This window comes from Ranitomeya imitator, chromosome 5 (genome assembly GCF_032444005.1).
Source record: "Ranitomeya imitator isolate aRanImi1 chromosome 5, aRanImi1.pri, whole genome shotgun sequence".
NCBI classification, from domain to species: Eukaryota; Metazoa; Chordata; class Amphibia; order Anura; family Dendrobatidae; genus Ranitomeya; species Ranitomeya imitator.
The window spans coordinates 704,430,900-704,445,776 of NC_091286.1; the positions used below are offsets into that span (position 1 = coordinate 704,430,900).

A 14,877-nucleotide genomic window follows, 5' to 3' on the forward strand; every position below is an offset into this window, starting at 1 on the left:
TTTGCAAAGCACCAAGAATAATTTAGTTGCCAACAGATAAGAAATGGCTGATAAATTACATGACATAGACCAGAAGGCAGGCAGTAATTAGACTTCAACTCTGAGCATCCTCCACCATAAGCAGAGTGGCGCAGCGGAAGCGTGCTGGGCCCATAACCCAGAGGTCGATGGATCGAAACCATCCTCTGCTAAACGGTTGTGTTTTATACTCTTCATCATTACATTTCATCTAAATGCCCCTGTCTACAGCAAACCCTTTTGGCTCAAAAAAACACTGGTTAAAACCCTGAATCCCAGTTCAACTCGTGCCGCTAAAGGACCAGAAGGCCTTTACGACGTCTCAAAATTTTCTATAAACAAACCATAAAAGGTCAATGGTTCTCCTTGGGATTGTGCTACATCACAACTTTTTTCACTCTCCCCCAGTTTGATTCTCCATGTACTTAGAAAGGATTTGCTAGAACGTTTACTGTTATTGCAGAAAATGTAAAAAAAAAATGCGCGCTTACGTAAGCGTTGGTGGTATAGTGGTGAGCATAGCTGCCTTCCAAGCAGTTGACCCGGGTTCGATTCCCGGCCAACGCATGGCTTGCTTTTTCACCATTGGTGTTGCGTTTATTCTCTTTTAATGTTTTGTGTTCAAGCTCATGCTCTACTCTTTTCTTACAGTTTAGCAACCACAAAAAGGAGAAAAAAACGAAGAGAAGCGTTCTTAGCTTTTTCAACACTTCATCTAAACCATTTGCTGCTCATCAGTTATTGTTTGAAACTTAGTAGGGTTAGTCCGCAATACAAAAGCAATGCCAAGGTAAACATTGGTATTGTGCTGGTTGGTGTAGCTTCTGTCAAAAGCAAACGCGTTTTGGCTCAAAAATTACTGGTCAAAACCCTGAATCCTGGATCAACTTGTGCCAAAGGACCAGAAGGCCTTCACGACCTCTCAGCAGTTTCTATAAACAAACAAAGCCATAAAAGGTCAATGGTTCTCTTTTGGGATTGTGCTACATCGCAACTTTTTTCTTCAAACTATGCAAGTTTTTTTCACTGTCCCCAATTTGATTCTCCATGTACATAGAAAGGGGTTGCTAGAAAGTTGCCCAACTGTATTTGTAGGGCACCAATCACGTTGTAGACTCCTTAAATGTTCTTCCAGTATGCAAAAATGGAATCCACACTTAAAAAAAAAAAAAAAAAAAAAAAAAAAAGCTTGCAATGGCATGTGTGATTGTATATGAAAATTGTGACCTGGTGTGACGTGAAACTGACGATATGTTTGCCAGGTTTGGGGGATTAGCTCAAGTGGTAGAGCGCTCGCTTAGCATGCGAGAGGTAGCGGGATCGATGCCCGCGTTCTCCAATACTACTGCTGAATTCCTTTTTCGCTGGGTTGAATGAATCATTTTTACCACCTGCTCGTGGCACCCATGGCCAAACCTAGTGGGCTTTCAACAATCCTTCGATAGCTCAGCTGGTAGAGCGGAGGACTGTAGCTCTAAATTAGCAATCCTTAGGTCGCTGGTTCAATTCCGGCTCGAAGGAAGTTTTGTTTATCCTATCTCATCCAGAAGGTTTTTCTCCAGTTTATCTCGTGAATTCAAAACATCGTCAGCAAAATGGCTTTTACTTGAGGGAGATGCTTAGCACAAATGCAAAAACTTCTTCAACTGTAGCTTACTACTGAAGCAAAAGGGTGCAACGTCCCTGGGTGGACTCGAACCACCAACCTTTCGGTTAACAGCCGAACGCGCTAACCGATTGGGCCACAGAGACATGATTTTCAACAAAAACAAACAAACATTTGCAAAGCACCAAGAATAATTTAGTTGCCAACAGATAAGAAATGGCTGATAAATTACATGACATAGACCAGAAGGCAGGCAGTAATTAGACTTCAACTCTGAGCATCCTCCACCATAAGCAGAGTGGCGCAGCGGAAGCGTGCTGGGCCCATAACCCAGAGGTCGATGGATCGAAACCATCCTCTGCTAAACGGTTGTGTTTTATACTCTTCATCATTACATTTCATCTAAATGCCCCTGTCTACAGCAAACCCTTTTGGCTCAAAAAAACACTGGTTAAAACCCTGAATCCCAGTTCAACTCGTGCCGCTAAAGGACCAGAAGGCCTTTACGACGTCTCAAAATTTTCTATAAACAAACCATAAAAGGTCAATGGTTCTCCTTGGGATTGTGCTACATCACAACTTTTTTCACTCTCCCCCAGTTTGATTCTCCATGTACTTAGAAAGGATTTGCTAGAACGTTTACTGTTATTGCAGAAAATGTAAAAAAAAAATGCGCGCTTACGTAAGCGTTGGTGGTATAGTGGTGAGCATAGCTGCCTTCCAAGCAGTTGACCCGGGTTCGATTCCCGGCCAACGCATGGCTTGCTTTTTCACCATTGGTGTTGCGTTTATTCTCTTTTAATGTTTTGTGTTCAAGCTCATGCTCTACTCTTTTCTTACAGTTTAGCAACCACAAAAAGGAGAAAAAAACGAAGAGAAGCGTTCTTAGCTTTTTCAACACTTCATCTAAACCATTTGCTGCTCATCAGTTATTGTTTGAAACTTAGTAGGGTTAGTCCGCAATACAAAAGCAATGCCAAGGTAAACATTGGTATTGTGCTGGTTGGTGTAGCTTCTGTCAAAAGCAAACGCGTTTTGGCTCAAAAATTACTGGTCAAAACCCTGAATCCTGGATCAACTTGTGCCAAAGGACCAGAAGGCCTTCACGACCTCTCAGCAGTTTCTATAAACAAACAAAGCCATAAAAGGTCAATGGTTCTCTTTTGGGATTGTGCTACATCGCAACTTTTTTCTTCAAACTATGCAAGTTTTTTTCACTGTCCCCAATTTGATTCTCCATGTACATAGAAAGGGGTTGCTAGAAAGTTGCCCAACTGTATTTGTAGGGCACCAATCACGTTGTAGACTCCTTAAATGTTCTTCCAGTATGCAAAAATGGAATCCACACTTAAAAAAAAAAAAAAAAAAAGCTTGCAATGGCATGTGTGATTGTATATGAAAATTGTGACCTGGTGTGACGTGAAACTGACGATATGTTTGCCAGGTTTGGGGGATTAGCTCAAGTGGTAGAGCGCTCGCTTAGCATGCGAGAGGTAGCGGGATCGATGCCCGCATTCTCCAATACTACTGCTGAATTCCTTTTTCGCTGGGTTGAATGAATCATTTTTACCACCTGCTCGTGGCACCCATGGCCAAACCTAGTGGGCTTTCAACAATCCTTCGATAGCTCAGCTGGTAGAGCGGAGGACTGTAGCTCTAAATTAGCAATCCTTAGGTCGCTGGTTCAATTCCGGCTCGAAGGAAGTTTTGTTTATCCTATCTCATCCAGAAGGTTTTTCTCCAGTTTGTCTCGTGAATTCAAAACATCGTCAGCAAAATGGCTTTTACTTGAGGGAGATGCTTAGCACAAATGCAAAAACTTCTTCAACTGTAGCTTACTACTGAAGCAAAAGGGTGCAACGTCCCTGGGTGGACTCGAACCACCAACCTTTCGGTTAACAGCCAAACGCACTAACCGATTGCGCCACAGAGACATGATTTTCAACAAAAACAAACAAACATTTGCAAAGCACCAAGAATAATTTAGTTGCCAACAGATAAGAAATGGCTGATAAATTACATGACATAGACCAGAAGGCAGGCAGTAATTAGACTTCAACTCTGAGCATCCTCCACCATAAGCAGAGTGGCGCAGCGGAAGCGTGCTGGGCCCATAACCCAGAGGTCGATGGATCGAAACCATCCTCTGCTAAACGGTTGTGTTTTATACTCTTCATCATTACATTTCATCTAAATGCCCCTGTCTACAGCAAACCCTTTTGGCTCAAAAAAACACTGGTTAAAACCCTGAATCCCAGTTCAACTCGTGCCGCTAAAGGACCAGAAGGCCTTTACGACGTCTCAAAATTTTCTATAAACAAACCATAAAAGGTCAATGGTTCTCCTTGGGATTGTGCTACATCACAACTTTTTTCACTCTCCCCCAGTTTGATTCTCCATGTACTTAGAAAGGATTTGCTAGAACGTTTACTGTTATTGCAGAAAATGTAAAAAAAAAATGCGCGCTTACGTAAGCGTTGGTGGTATAGTGGTGAGCATAGCTGCCTTCCAAGCAGTTGACCCGGGTTCGATTCCCGGCCAACGCATGGCTTGCTTTTTCACCATTGGTGTTGCGTTTATTCTCTTTTAATGTTTTGTGTTCAAGCTCATGCTCTACTCTTTTCTTACAGTTTAGCAACCACAAAAAGGAGAAAAAAACGAAGAGAAGCGTTCTTAGCTTTTTCAACACTTCATCTAAACCATTTGCTGCTCATCAGTTATTGTTTGAAACTTAGTAGGGTTAGTCCGCAATACAAAAGCAATGCCAAGGTAAACATTGGTATTGTGCTGGTTGGTGTAGCTTCTGTCAAAAGCAAACGCGTTTTGGCTCAAAAATTACTGGTCAAAACCCTGAATCCTGGATCAACTTGTGCCAAAGGACCAGAAGGCCTTCACGACCTCTCAGCAGTTTCTATAAACAAACAAAGCCATAAAAGGTCAATGGTTCTCTTTTGGGATTGTGCTACATCGCAACTTTTTTCTTCAAACTATGCAAGTTTTTTTCACTGTCCCCAATTTGATTCTCCATGTACATAGAAAGGGGTTGCTAGAAAGTTGCCCAACTGTATTTGTAGGGCACCAATCACGTTGTAGACTCCTTAAATGTTCTTCCAGTATGCAAAAATGGAATCCACACTTAAAAAAAAAAAAAAAAAAAAAAAAAAAAAGCTTGCAATGGCATGTGTGATTGTATATGAAAATTGTGACCTGGTGTGACGTGAAACTGACGATATGTTTGCCAGGTTTGGGGGATTAGCTCAAGTGGTAGAGCGCTCGCTTAGCATGCGAGAGGTAGCGGGATCGATGCCCGCGTTCTCCAATACTACTGCTGAATTCCTTTTTCGCTGGGTTGAATGAATCATTTTTACCACCTGCTCGTGGCACCCATGGCCAAACCTAGTGGGCTTTCAACAATCCTTCGATAGCTCAGCTGGTAGAGCGGAGGACTGTAGCTCTAAATTAGCAATCCTTAGGTCGCTGGTTCAATTCCGGCTCGAAGGAAGTTTTGTTTATCCTATCTCATCCAGAAGGTTTTTCTCCAGTTTATCTCGTGAATTCAAAACATCGTCAGCAAAATGGCTTTTACTTGAGGGAGATGCTTAGCACAAATGCAAAAACTTCTTCAACTGTAGCTTACTACTGAAGCAAAAGGGTGCAACGTCCCTGGGTGGACTCGAACCACCAACCTTTCGGTTAACAGCCGAACGCGCTAACCGATTGGGCCACAGAGACATGATTTTCAACAAAAACAAACAAACATTTGCAAAGCACCAAGAATAATTTAGTTGCCAACAGATAAGAAATGGCTGATAAATTACATGACATAGACCAGAAGGCAGGCAGTAATTAGACTTCAACTCTGAGCATCCTCCACCATAAGCAGAGTGGCGCAGCGGAAGCGTGCTGGGCCCATAACCCAGAGGTCGATGGATCGAAACCATCCTCTGCTAAACGGTTGTGTTTTATACTCTTCATCATTACATTTCATCTAAATGCCCCTGTCTACAGCAAACCCTTTTGGCTCAAAAAAACACTGGTTAAAACCCTGAATCCCAGTTCAACTCGTGCCGCTAAAGGACCAGAAGGCCTTTACGACGTCTCAAAATTTTCTATAAACAAACCATAAAAGGTCAATGGTTCTCCTTGGGATTGTGCTACATCACAACTTTTTTCACTCTCCCCCAGTTTGATTCTCCATGTACTTAGAAAGGATTTGCTAGAACGTTTACTGTTATTGCAGAAAATGTAAAAAAAAAATGCGCGCTTACGTAAGCGTTGGTGGTATAGTGGTGAGCATAGCTGCCTTCCAAGCAGTTGACCCGGGTTCGATTCCCGGCCAACGCATGGCTTGCTTTTTCACCATTGGTGTTGCGTTTATTCTCTTTTAATGTTTTGTGTTCAAGCTCATGCTCTACTCTTTTCTTACAGTTTAGCAACCACAAAAAGGAGAAAAAAACGAAGAGAAGCGTTCTTAGCTTTTTCAACACTTCATCTAAACCATTTGCTGCTCATCAGTTATTGTTTGAAACTTAGTAGGGTTAGTCCGCAATACAAAAGCAATGCCAAGGTAAACATTGGTATTGTGCTGGTTGGTGTAGCTTCTGTCAAAAGCAAACGCGTTTTGGCTCAAAAATTACTGGTCAAAACCCTGAATCCTGGATCAACTTGTGCCAAAGGACCAGAAGGCCTTCACGACCTCTCAGCAGTTTCTATAAACAAACAAAGCCATAAAAGGTCAATGGTTCTCTTTTGGGATTGTGCTACATCGCAACTTTTTTCTTCAAACTATGCAAGTTTTTTTCACTGTCCCCAATTTGATTCTCCATGTACATAGAAAGGGGTTGCTAGAAAGTTGCCCAACTGTATTTGTAGGGCACCAATCACGTTGTAGACTCCTTAAATGTTCTTCCAGTATGCAAAAATGGAATCCACACTTAAAAAAAAAAAAAAAAAAAGCTTGCAATGGCATGTGTGATTGTATATGAAAATTGTGACCTGGTGTGACGTGAAACTGACGATATGTTTGCCAGGTTTGGGGGATTAGCTCAAGTGGTAGAGCGCTCGCTTAGCATGCGAGAGGTAGCGGGATCGATGCCCGCATTCTCCAATACTACCGCTGAATTCCTTTTTCGCTGGGTTGAATGAATCATTTTTACCACCTGCTCGTGGCACCCATGGCCAAACCTAGTGGGCTTTCAATAATCCTTCGATAGCTCAGCTGGTAGAGCGGAGGACTGTAGCTCTAAATTAGCAATCCTTAGGTCGCTGGTTCAATTCCGGCTCGAAGGAAGTTTTGTTTATCCTATCTCATCCAGAAGGTTTTTCTCCAGTTTGTCTCGTGAATTCAAAACATCGTCAGCAAAATGGCTTTTACTTGAGGGAGATGCTTAGCACAAATGCAAAAACTTCTTCAACTGTAGCTTACTACTGAAGCAAAAGGGTGCAACGTCCCTGGGTGGACTCGAACCACCAACCTTTCGGTTAACAGCCAAACGCACTAACCGATTGCGCCACAGAGACATGATTTTCAACAAAAACAAACAAACATTTGCAAAGCACCAAGAATAATTTAGTTGCCAACAGATAAGAAATGGCTGATAAATTACATGACATAGACCAGAAGGCAGGCAGTAATTAGACTTCAACTCTGAGCATCCTCCACCATAAGCAGAGTGGCGCAGCGGAAGCGTGCTGGGCCCATAACCCAGAGGTCGATGGATCGAAACCATCCTCTGCTAAACGGTTGTGTTTTATACTCTTCATCATTACATTTCATCTAAATGCCCCTGTCTACAGCAAACCCTTTTGGCTCAAAAAAACACTGGTTAAAACCCTGAATCCCAGTTCAACTCGTGCCGCTAAAGGACCAGAAGGCCTTTACGACGTCTCAAAATTTTCTATAAACAAACCATAAAAGGTCAATGGTTCTCCTTGGGATTGTGCTACATCACAACTTTTTTCACTCTCCCCCAGTTTGATTCTCCATGTACTTAGAAAGGATTTGCTAGAACGTTTACTGTTATTGCAGAAAATGTAAAAAAAAAATGCGCGCTTACGTAAGCGTTGGTGGTATAGTGGTGAGCATAGCTGCCTTCCAAGCAGTTGACCCGGGTTCGATTCCCGGCCAACGCATGGCTTGCTTTTTCACCATTGGTGTTGCGTTTATTCTCTTTTAATGTTTTGTGTTCAAGCTCATGCTCTACTCTTTTCTTACAGTTTAGCAACCACAAAAAGGAGAAAAAAACGAAGAGAAGCGTTCTTAGCTTTTTCAACACTTCATCTAAACCATTTGCTGCTCATCAGTTATTGTTTGAAACTTAGTAGGGTTAGTCCGCAATACAAAAGCAATGCCAAGGTAAACATTGGTATTGTGCTGGTTGGTGTAGCTTCTGTCAAAAGCAAACGCGTTTTGGCTCAAAAATTACTGGTCAAAACCCTGAATCCTGGATCAACTTGTGCCAAAGGACCAGAAGGCCTTCACGACCTCTCAGCAGTTTCTATAAACAAACAAAGCCATAAAAGGTCAATGGTTCTCTTTTGGGATTGTGCTACATCGCAACTTTTTTCTTCAAACTATGCAAGTTTTTTTCACTGTCCCCAATTTGATTCTCCATGTACATAGAAAGGGGTTGCTAGAAAGTTGCCCAACTGTATTTGTAGGGCACCAATCACGTTGTAGACTCCTTAAATGTTCTTCCAGTATGCAAAAATGGAATCCACACTTAAAAAAAAAAAAAAAAAAAGCTTGCAATGGCATGTGTGATTGTATATGAAAATTGTGACCTGGTGTGACGTGAAACTGACGATATGTTTGCCAGGTTTGGGGGATTAGCTCAAGTGGTAGAGCGCTCGCTTAGCATGCGAGAGGTAGCGGGATCGATGCCCGCATTCTCCAATACTACCGCTGAATTCCTTTTTCGCTGGGTTGAATGAATCATTTTTACCACCTGCTCGTGGCACCCATGGCCAAACCTAGTGGGCTTTCAACAATCCTTCGATAGCTCAGCTGGTAGAGCGGAGGACTGTAGCTCTAAATTAGCAATCCTTAGGTCGCTGGTTCAATTCCGGCTCGAAGGAAGTTTTGTTTATCCTATCTCATCCAGAAGGTTTTTCTCCAGTTTGTCTCGTGAATTCAAAACATCGTCAGCAAAATGGCTTTTACTTGAGGGAGATGCTTAGCACAAATGCAAAAACTTCTTCAACTGTAGCTTACTACTGAAGCAAAAGGGTGCAACGTCCCTGGGTGGACTCGAACCACCAACCTTTCGGTTAACAGCCAAACGCACTAACCGATTGCGCCACAGAGACATGATTTTCAACAAAAACAAACAAACATTTGCAAAGCACCAAGAATAATTTAGTTGCCAACAGATAAGAAATGGCTGATAAATTACATGACATAGACCAGAAGGCAGGCAGTAATTAGACTTCAACTCTGAGCATCCTCCACCATAAGCAGAGTGGCGCAGCGGAAGCGTGCTGGGCCCATAACCCAGAGGTCGATGGATCGAAACCATCCTCTGCTAAACGGTTGTGTTTTATACTCTTCATCATTATATTTCATCTAAATGCCCCTGTCTACAGCAAACCCTTTTGGCTCAAAAAAACACTGGTTAAAACCCTGAATCCCAGTTCAACTCGTGCCGCTAAAGGACCAGAAGGCCTTTACGACGTCTCAAAATTTTCTATAAACAAACCATAAAAGGTCAATGGTTCTCCTTGGGATTGTGCTACATCACAACTTTTTTCACTCTCCCCCAGTTTGATTCTCCATGTACTTAGAAAGGATTTGCTAGAACGTTTACTGTTATTGCAGAAAATGTAAAAAAAAAATGCGCGCTTACGTAAGCGTTGGTGGTATAGTGGTGAGCATAGCTGCCTTCCAAGCAGTTGACCCGGGTTCGATTCCCGGCCAACGCATGGCTTGCTTTTTCACCATTGGTGTTGCGTTTATTCTCTTTTAATGTTTTGTGTTCAAGCTCATGCTCTACTCTTTTCTTACAGTTTAGCAACCACAAAAAGGAGAAAAAAACGAAGAGAAGCGTTCTTAGCTTTTTCAACACTTCATCTAAACCATTTGCTGCTCATCAGTTATTGTTTGAAACTTAGTAGGGTTAGTCCGCAATACAAAAGCAATGCAAAGGTAAACATTGGTATTGTGCTGGTTGGTGTAGCTTCTGTCAAAAGCAAACGCGTTTTGGCTCAAAAATTACTGGTCAAAACCCTGAATCCTGGATCAACTTGTGCCAAAGGACCAGAAGGCCTTCACGACCTCTCAGCAGTTTCTATAAACAAACAAAGCCATAAAAGGTCAATGGTTCTCTTTTGGGATTGTGCTACATCGCAACTTTTTTCTTCAAACTATGCAAGTTTTTTTCACTGTCCCCAATTTGATTCTCCATGTACATAGAAAGGGGTTGCTAGAAAGTTGCCCAACTGTATTTGTAGGGCACCAATCACGTTGTAGACTCCTTAAATGTTCTTCCAGTATGCAAAAATGGAATCCACACTTTAAAAAAAAAAAAAAAAAAAGCTTGCAATGGCATGTGTGATTGTATATGAAAATTGTGACCTGGTGTGACGTGAAACTGACGATATGTTTGCCAGGTTTGGGGGATTAGCTCAAGTGGTAGAGCGCTCGCTTAGCATGCGAGAGGTAGCGGGATCGATGCCCGCATTCTCCAATACTACTGCTGAATTCCTTTTTCGCTGGGTTGAATGAATCATTTTTACCACCTGCTCGTGGCACCCATGGCCAAACCTAGTGGGCTTTCAACAATCCTTCGATAGCTCAGCTGGTAGAGCGGAGGACTGTAGCTCTAAATTAGTCAATCCTTAGGTCGCTGGTTCAATTCCGGCTCGAAGGAAGTTTTGTTTATCCTATCTCATCCAGAAGGTTTTTCTCCAGTTTGTCTCGTGAATTCAAAACATCGTCAGCAAAATGGCTTTTACTTGAGGGAGATGCTTAGCACAAATGCAAAAACTTCTTCAACTGTAGCTTACTACTGAAGCAAAAGGGTGCAACGTCCCTGGGTGGACTCGAACCACCAACCTTTCGGTTAACAGCCGAACGCGCTAACCGATTGCGCCACAGAGACATGATTTTCAACAAAAACAAACAAACATTTGCAAAGCACCAAGAATAATTTAGTTGCCAACAGATAAGAAATGGCTGATAAATTACATGACATAGACCAGAAGGCAGGCAGTAATTAGACTTCAACTCTGAGCATCCTCCACCATAAGCAGAGTGGCGCAGCGGAAGCGTGCTGGGCCCATAACCCAGAGGTCGATGGATCGAAACCATCCTCTGCTAAACGGTTGTGTTTTATACTCTTCATCATTACATTTCATCTAAATGCCCCTGTCTACAGCAAACCCTTTTGGCTCAAAAAAACACTGGTTAAAACCCTGAATCCCAGTTCAACTCGTGCCGCTAAAGGACCAGAAGGCCTTTACGACGTCTCAAAATTTTCTATAAACAAACCATAAAAGGTCAATGGTTCTCCTTGGGATTGTGCTACATCACAACTTTTTTCACTCTCCCCCAGTTTGATTCTCCATGTACTTAGAAAGGATTTGCTAGAACGTTTACTGTTATTGCAGAAAATGTAAAAAAAAAATGCGCGCTTACGTAAGCGTTGGTGGTATAGTGGTGAGCATAGCTGCCTTCCAAGCAGTTGACCCGGGTTCGATTCCCGGCCAACGCATGGCTTGCTTTTTCACCATTGGTGTTGCGTTTATTCTCTTTTAATGTTTTGTGTTCAAGCTCATGCTCTACTCTTTTCTTACAGTTTAGCAACCACAAAAAGGAGAAAAAAACGAAGAGAAGCGTTCTTAGCTTTTTCAACACTTCATCTAAACCATTTGCTGCTCATCAGTTATTGTTTGAAACTTAGTAGGGTTAGTCCGCAATACAAAAGCAATGCCAAGGTAAACATTGGTATTGTGCTGGTTGGTGTAGCTTCTGTCAAAAGCAAACGCGTTTTGGCTCAAAAATTACTGGTCAAAACCCTGAATCCTGGATCAACTTGTGCCAAAGGACCAGAAGGCCTTCACGACCTCTCAGCAGTTTCTATAAACAAACAAAGCCATAAAAGGTCAATGGTTCTCTTTTGGGATTGTGCTACATCGCAACTTTTTTCTTCAAACTATGCAAGTTTTTTTCACTGTCCCCAATTTGATTCTCCATGTACATAGAAAGGGGTTGCTAGAAAGTTGCCCAACTGTATTTGTAGGGCACCAATCACGTTGTAGACTCCTTAAATGTTCTTCCAGTATGCAAAAATGGAATCCACACTTAAAAAAAAAAAAAAAAAAAAAAAAAAAAAAGCTTGCAATGGCATGTGTGATTGTATATGAAAATTGTGACCTGGTGTGACGTGAAACTGACGATATGTTTGCCAGGTTTGGGGGATTAGCTAAAGTGGTAGAGCGCTCGCTTAGCATGCGAGAGGTAGCGGGATCGATGCCCGCATTCTCCAATACTACTGCTGAATTCCTTTTTCGCTGGGTTGAATGAATCATTTTTACCACCTGCTCGTGGCACCCATGGCCAAACCTAGTGGGCTTTCAACAATCCTTCGATAGCTCAGCTGGTAGAGCGGAGGACTGTAGCTCTAAATTAGCAATCCTTAGGTCGCTGGTTCAATTCCGGCTCGAAGGAAGTTTTGTTTATCCTATCTCATCCAGAAGGTTTTTCTCCAGTTTATCTCGTGAATTCAAAACATCGTCAGCAAAATGGCTTTTACTTGAGGGAGATGCTTAGCACAAATGCAAAAACTTCTTCAACTGTAGCTTACTACTGAAGCAAAAGGGTGCAACGTCCCTGGGTGGACTCGAACCACCAACCTTTCGGTTAACAGCCGAACGCGCTAACCGATTGCGCCACAGAGACATGATTTTCAACAAAAACAAACAAACATTTGCAAAGCACCAAGAATAATTTAGTTGCCAACAGATAAGAAATGGCTGATAAATTACATGACATAGACCAGAAGGCAGGCAGTAATTAGACTTCAACTCTGAGCATCCTCCACCATAAGCAGAGTGGCGCAGCGGAAGCGTGCTGGGCCCATAACCCAGAGGTCGATGGATCGAAACCATCCTCTGCTAAACGGTTGTGTTTTATACTCTTCATCATTACATTTCATCTAAATGCCCCTGTCTACAGCAAACCCTTTTGGCTCAAAAAAACACTGGTTAAAACCCTGAATCCCAGTTCAACTCGTGCCGCTAAAGGACCAGAAGGCCTTTACGACGTCTCAAAATTTTCTATAAACAAACCATAAAAGGTCAATGGTTCTCCTTGGGATTGTGCTACATCACAACTTTTTTCACTCTCCCCCAGTTTGATTCTCCATGTACTTAGAAAGGATTTGCTAGAACGTTTACTGTTATTGCAGAAAATGTAAAAAAAAAATGCGCGCTTACGTAAGCGTTGGTGGTATAGTGGTGAGCATAGCTGCCTTCCAAGCAGTTGACCCGGGCTCGATTCCCGGCCAACGCATGGCTTGCTTTTTCACCATTGGTGTTGCGTTTATTCTCTTTTAATGTTTTGTGTTCAAGCTCATGCTCTACTCTTTTCTTACAGTTTAGCAACCACAAAAAGGAGAAAAAAACGAAGAGAAGCGTTCTTAGCTTTTTCAACACTTCATCTAAACCATTTGCTGCTCATCAGTTATTGTTTGAAACTTAGTAGGGTTAGTCCGCAATACAAAAGCAATGCCAAGGTAAACATTGGTATTGTGCTGGTTGGTGTAGCTTCTGTCAAAAGCAAACGCGTTTTGGCTCAAAAATTACTGGTCAAAACCCTGAATCCTGGATCAACTTGTGCCAAAGGACCAGAAGGCCTTCACGACCTCTCAGCAGTTTCTATAAACAAACAAAGCCATAAAAGGTCAATGGTTCTCTTTTGGGATTGTGCTACATCGCAACTTTTTTCTTCAAACTATGCAAGTTTTTTTCACTGTCCCCAATTTGATTCTCCATGTACATAGAAAGGGGTTGCTAGAAAGTTGCCCAACTGTATTTGTAGGGCACCAATCACGTTGTAGACTCCTTAAATGTTCTTCCAGTATGCAAAAATGGAATCCACACTTAAAAAAAAAAAAAAAAAAAAGCTTGCAATGGCATGTGTGATTGTATATGAAAATTGTGACCTGGTGTGACGTGAAACTGACGATATGTTTGCCAGGTTTGGGGGATTAGCTAAAGTGGTAGAGCGCTCGCTTAGCATGCGAGAGGTAGCGGGATCGATGCCCGCATTCTCCAATACTACTGCTGAATTCCTTTTTCGCTGGGTTGAATGAATCATTTTTACCACCTGCTCGTGGCACCCATGGCCAAACCTAGTGGGCTTTCAACAATCCTTCGATAGCTCAGCTGGTAGAGCGGAGGACTGTAGCTCTAAATTAGCAATCCTTAGGTCGCTGGTTCAATTCCGGCTCGAAGGAAGTTTTGTTTATCCTATCTCATCCAGAAGGTTTTTCTCCAGTTTATCTCGTGAATTCAAAACATCGTCAGCAAAATGGCTTTTACTTGAGGGAGATGCTTAGCACAAATGCAAAAACTTCTTCAACTGTAGCTTACTACTGAAGCAAAAGGGTGCAACGTCCCTGGGTGGACTCGAACCACCAACCTTTCGGTTAACAGCCGAACGCGCTAACCGATTGCGCCACAGAGACATGATTTTCAACAAAAACAAACAAACATTTGCAAAGCACCAAGAATAATTTAGTTGCCAACAGATAAGAAATGGCTGATAAATTACATGACATAGACCAGAAGGCAGGCAGTAATTAGACTTCAACTCTGAGCATCCTCCACCATAAGCAGAGTGGCGCAGCGGAAGCGTGCTGGGCCCATAACCCAGAGGTCGATGGATCGAAACCATCCTCTGCTAAACGGTTGTGTTTTATACTCTTCATCATTACATTTCATCTAAATGCCCCTGTCTACAGCAAACCCTTTTGGCTCAAAAAAACACTGGTTAAAACCCTGAATCCCAGTTCAACTCGTGCCGCTAAAGGACCAGAAGGCCTTTACGACGTCTCAAAATTTTCTATAAACAAACCATAAAAGGTCAATGGTTCTCCTTGGGATTGTGCTACATCACAACTTTTTTCACTCTCCCCCAGTTTGATTCTCCATGTACTTAGAAAGGATTTGCTAGAACGTTTACTGTTATTGCAGAAAATGTAAAAAAAAAATGCGCGCTTACGTAAGCGTTGGTGGTATAGTGGTGAGCATAG

General features: G+C 42.3%; 3 non-coding genes across 3 annotated transcripts; all 3 read right to left on the minus strand.

Moving 5' to 3' along the window:
- Window positions 1-10,648: 10,648 nt before the first annotated feature.
- Window positions 10,649-10,722, minus strand: TRNAN-GUU (transfer RNA asparagine (anticodon GUU)). The gene has a single exon. It is a non-coding gene; the product is annotated as a tRNA-Asn (tRNA).
- Window positions 10,723-12,447: 1,725 nt separating this feature from the next.
- TRNAN-GUU (transfer RNA asparagine (anticodon GUU)) lies at window positions 12,448-12,521 on the minus strand. The gene has a single exon. It is a non-coding gene; the product is annotated as a tRNA-Asn (tRNA).
- A 1,715-nt stretch (window positions 12,522-14,236) lies between these two features.
- TRNAN-GUU (transfer RNA asparagine (anticodon GUU)) lies at window positions 14,237-14,310 on the minus strand. The gene has a single exon. It is a non-coding gene; the product is annotated as a tRNA-Asn (tRNA).
- Between the last annotated feature and the right edge of the window lie 567 nt (window positions 14,311-14,877).